The sequence below is a fragment of the Giraffa tippelskirchi genome, chromosome X (genome assembly GCF_054371585.1).
Source record: "Giraffa tippelskirchi isolate mGirTip1 chromosome X, T2T-mGirTip1v1.2.pri, whole genome shotgun sequence".
Lineage (NCBI taxonomy): Eukaryota > Metazoa > Chordata > Mammalia > Artiodactyla > Giraffidae > Giraffa > Giraffa tippelskirchi.
In genome coordinates this window covers 23,678,236-23,683,785 of record NC_137289.1, presented here as the reverse complement: position 1 = coordinate 23,683,785, position 5,550 = coordinate 23,678,236, and positions in this window count along the sequence as shown.

The following is a 5,550-nucleotide window of genomic DNA, read 5'->3' as shown; positions in this document are numbered from 1 at the left end:
TTTTTAAGTGTACCATACATTATCACATTTTCCCATTTCATCCCCACAACCTCTGAGAAGGTACTTCTATTGTTTCCATTTTACAAGTGAGAGAACAGAAGCTAGGTTCATAGAGATTAACCAAGTTGTCAAGGTCACTTGTCAAGGAAATGAAAACCAAGCAATTTAAACCAAGCAAAAGACTCCAGGACCCATTCCCTTAAAAGGGAAAAGGAGTTCTGGTTCTCACTGTTTGACAGATAAGAAAACAGGTTCAACCAGGATCACACGGCTGGTGAGTTGGGACTTAGCTCACGTTCTTCACACCATCCCGCTTCCCCAAGGCCTGCCCGCCCAGGCCTTTACCTTTGACCCCTGACGCTTGCTCCTGGGTTCCTGGGCAGCAGGAGGGCCCAAGTGCCTGGCCAAGACCCCTTCACAAGGCTTTCACCCTAGGGCAGCTCACACCCCCTTCCTCCCTTTCACGCAAGACCCAGGGCTTTGCCTCATCTCCTTCTCACAACTTAACTGCCTGTTCCAATCCACCATTTTGGGGTTGAGAACCCTGGCCCCAGAATTCTGGCTGCAGAGGGGGCCAGAGCCCCTCACCACCTCCTTTCCTGGGCCTCGGATGCCCGGCCCACAGAGCATCCTGCTTCAAGGGCTTCCCTCTGGATCAGGCAGGGAGACGTTGAGGGCACACAGCAGGGCTAACACAGGGCTCTTGAGATATCATTAGGGACCAAAGATAAATAAATGTCCCCTTGGGCTCTGGTCCTTGGTTTTTACACTGGAGGATAGAGCTTACCAAACCCCTCCTCACCTGCCAGTCGCCACTGTGGAGCGGGCCATGTGGAAAACTCCCTTTTCGTAGGAGTTAGGATTCTAGAGTTCTTGTACCAGCTGTGTGACTTTGCTCAAGTCACTGCACCTCTGTGGTCTTCAGTTATCCCTGCTGTAAACTCCCTGGCCCGCCTTACTCATGAGGTTATGATGAGAGGCCCATGAGATCCGGATGTGACAGCACCCTGTAAGCCAGGAAGCCTCACAGATGAAAACGCCATCATCTGCCCACCTTTGGACGGAGGTAAGGTAAAGGTTTGGGCTCAACTTTTATATATAAATTGTCAAAACCAGACAGGCTTTTGAACAAGTCTCTGTGTTTTCTCAGCTATGCTCCCTGGAGCCCAGGACTCCTCAGAAATGCCACAGGGCAAAGCAGAGTGCCAGTTCACCTGAAACTGACGCTATGTTGTCAATCAACTATACTTCAATTAAAAAGAAAAAAACAGCCAAAGGGGCTTCCCATACAGTTGTATTGGAAACAATTGCAGGGCCACATTCTGACACCTGTGCAGCTGCCTGAGGCCTTGTGCTTCAAAAGGCCCCACACTTGATGTGCTATTCTGATGTCATCTTGAAATCTTTAAGATTTTTTTTTTAACAAGAGGATGGTTGGATGGCATCATCAACTCAATGGACATGACATCGAGCAAACTCTTGGAGAGAGTGAAGGACAGGGAAGCCTGGCATGCTGCAGTCCATGAGGTCACAAAGAGTCAGACTCGACTTATCAACTGAATAACCCAGGCTTTCACTTTGCACGAGGCCCCACAAATGCCATAGCCAGTCCTGACTCATAGCTCCAGGACCAAATAAACAGAAAACAGGTTTGACCCTTTCAGTATCCAGATGGGGAAACTGCAACAGCAGCCCAGAAAAAAGAAGGGACTTGCCCAAGGTGACACTGTTCTTCAGGGTAGGAGCTCAGATGAAGCCCCCAGCACTCCTGACTCAGCTCTGAGCTAGCTCCTCTCTGACTCCCAGGGTGGGCCTCAGTTACTCCCCTACTGGTGCTAATGAGCAAACTGAGACGCACAGAGACCTCTTTGAGGTCACACAGCTGTGACAGCCATGGTGATGATCGGATTGACCTCCATTTTTGACCCTTTATATCCTTTCTGGAATACAAAAGAGCATGGGTAAGATGACATGCCTGCATACGTAAACAGAGACTCTAAACGGTTCATTTTCAAAATTATGACTTAGTCCTCTCTCACTTGCCCGCCAGCTGCTCCAGCTGTTCATGGGCTAGAACCACAGAAGGGGCGGGGCTAGCCACCCTTCACCCAGCTAAACCACGTCAGCAGTGAACGTTACCAACTCACTGGGTACTTCCTCAATCAGTGATTGGACCCTCTTGGTGCCAAAAAATAGAAATATGAAAGATTCGGTAACAACCATTTCCTCTCTGTCCATCTTGTCCCTCAAAGTTCTCTCAGCGGGGAGTGGGAGGCACTCCCCAGCCCCGCCCCACCCAGCCAACCCTTGCCCCAACGCCGCAGGCCCATCTCTTCACTTCCTAGTTTCTTTGAGAAACAGGAACTGAGCAAGCAGTTCAAGTGAGGTGGGCTGGTGGTTGAGAAAGTCCCAGTGGTCCATGGCAAGACCTGAAGCTGAAAAGCTGATTTCCCTCCCAGTGGTCCTGAGTAGTCCTAGGACTTCTTGCTTGTCACACCTCCTGCGTTCTAGAATTGTTTGGGCTGAAGGACCCTGCCCTTGACAAGATGGAGACACACAGGATATGGGCCACCAGGTCACGAAGCGGAGATTTTAGCCAGGGTCCAGATAAGATGTAGGAGCAGGTGCCAAGGCTGGAGGAGAAACTCTGGGTGGAGCCTGGAGGGAACTGAGGTGGAGTCACCCAGCAGGCACCAAGCTTTCCAAGCACTGGACACTGGGCCAAGAGCACTTTCTCTATACGTGTCATCTGAGTAACACTGGTTATACTTACACACACACAGAGGCATACACACACACACACACACACCAGACTCCTCCCCTCCAACCCCCACACAAGGCCCACATTATCATTGTCATTCTCTTCATTAGAGCTCATGGCCCAAAGTCACTTGCCCAAGGCCATAGAGCCCAGCCTCTTCCTCTGATGGTAATTGCCACAGCTGCCTGCAGGTGTTTTTTTTTGTTTTTAAACCCAGACCTTATCACGAGTTCAGAGATTCAGAGATGACTATCTTTCCCTCCCATCAGCCTCTGCTGCCAGGGGCTCCCAAGCCTTCCAGAGCTGCAAGCTCCCCATGTGCTATCTATGTGTGTGGGGATGGTGGCTTCCTGCCCAGGCTCCTGGCTCTCTTCTGCTCTCCTCTCACTTGCACTTGTGCTCTCCTTGCCCCTGACCCAGCCTAAAATGACCATCATGAAGTGTGACAATGGCTCTGGCTACCAAGATGGACTTTACCTTGGAAATGCCCAGGTATTTCCAAGGGACTGCATGGTCTCTGCTTGAATGTTTCTAGAGACAGGAAGATCACTATTTACCAGGGCTGAGCTAGTACCATTTGAATAACAAAAAATATCTTCCATGAAATGAACCCAAATCTTCCATTTATCTCTTCCCCATCATTCCTGGCCACCTAGAATACTGCCCTTTTGTCTACACAACAGCTGTTTGAAGTTGGCTTGCTTCCCCATCCCAACCCTCTAAGCCAGGTATTACAGATGTGAATACTCCCTAGGTTGACAAGGATGCCCCTGTAGATCACCTGCATTTAATCAATCCTAACTCTCCAGCTATTGTGTATATGATGCCCCTCCCAGATGCTCTCCGCATCCTCTTCACCCCTCTTTGTTTCAAGGTGGCCCTGTGGACCCCAACCAAGATAGGGTGGCAATTCTCTCACCTTCTCATTCAGAACCTCTATATCAGAGGCACTTGAACGTAGTGGTTAATAGCACAGGCCTTGAACCCAGACCAAGCCTGTGTTCAAGTTAGCTCCGTTACTTCCTAGCTGTGTTGGCTTACACAGTTTGCTGAACCCCTCTGAGTCTCGGCTTCTTCCCTGGAAATGAGGATAACAGCAGTGTCTGCTTTATAGGGTTGTTGTAGAGCCCACTGCCTGCCACATAGGGTTCTTATTTTCAACTGGATGTGTGTGGGTGTCAGGGAGAGGTGAGAATCAGAATCATTTGGGAAGTTTTCCAAATTTAGATATTGCTTATCCAAACTCGTAACTCTCTCACAGCAGGATGGTACCCATTTGCAGAGTGACGGATGCGTTCATATATGTCTGGGTCGAATCAGCTACAAATATTCCACCCATGATCATCTAGCAAATTAGAATATCTTGGGATGAGGTGTAAGTGGGTGGCTGCTCTATGTGAATGCAGTCTACAATGACCTTCGTGTCTATGGAAGCCCAGGATCCGCCCTCTGAAGGTTCAGACAGATCTCACTATTTGTGGAATACTCCCCCTACCCCCCACCACACACACACACACACACACACACACACACACACACCCCGCACAATAACCCTGCCCCACCTATTATACCATACATATCTTTGCCATAATAACCCCAATTTAAACTGCTTCCCCTGGTTGGGGGTGGGGGTGGGGCCTCTGGTGGCATTAAATGTTTTTGAAGTGCCTCCTGTCATGCTTGGCAAAGAACAGTGCTGGGAAGATGTAAGCTTGCCGCCCCTACCTAGGATGGAAGCTCCCAGGTGCAAGGGACCCTGACAGCTATTATCTCACATCTCCTCAGAATGCCTGGCACAAGGCTCTGGGCAGACAGCTCCATCCTGGGTCCTGTTTGCCAGCCCATTATCAAGTTGGAGGTGGCCTTGTTCCCTGAACTACTGACCTGGATTGCTTTTTCAACTGAGGGCTTTGTGTACCTGGAACAGAAACTATAAAATACAAATGTGTTGCCCGGAAGGCAACACCTATTAAAAACGTGTTTAGGGCCCATTAGCCAGCTGGGGCCTGACCTAATGGGACCGGAGCCAGGGCAGTCAGCTGGGACTAACGTTTCAAGAAGGCAAGTGCGGAGGAGGGAGCCCAGGACCCCCTGAGTGGACACTGCAGACTAGAAGAGAGAGATCTGAAAAGAAGCCAGAGGGGAAGGGCTGAAAACCCCCGCTCCCTTCTGTCCCGGGGGCGGGTCGCCCCGCTGTACTTCTCTCGAGGTCCCTTCACCCCCTCCCCCACTCCTCTGCCTTCTCCCGGCCTCGGGCGCCGGGCTGAGGTGGCTGCCTTTGAAGACTCTGCGGTTAGCGTGTGAGCTCGGCTCGCGGCCGGGGCCGAGCAAACAGGAAGCCGGCACATCCTGCGCGGGCCCGGGACGCGCGTTCTCGTCGCAGGCCGGGAAGGTTGGGCCAGCGGCTCCTCCCCGGCTGCTTCTCTCCGGCCGCCCGAGCCCCAGGTGCCCCAAGCCTGGCAGCTGCGTCCCGCGCCCGGCGCCCCCGATCACCGTCCCCCGTCCCCCAAGGCCCGCCGGGTCCCCTACTCCGCGCACCGCGGGTCGGCAGTTCCCGCGGCCCGGGGTCGGCCTGGGAGGGACTTTGGGGCTGGAAAGCGCAGGCCCGGGGGAGGGGAGGGGAAGGAGTGTGAGCTGGGGGCGCTGGTCTTTTGGGGAGTCTACCGGGCAGGCTGAGTAGGACGGAGCCAAAGAAGTATGCTTTCAGCTTAGAGAGAAAGGACCTAGCCTTTCCTGAGCTCACGCCCACTGATGGATGGTGGGAGGGCATAGGGCAGCTGGAGAGTAGG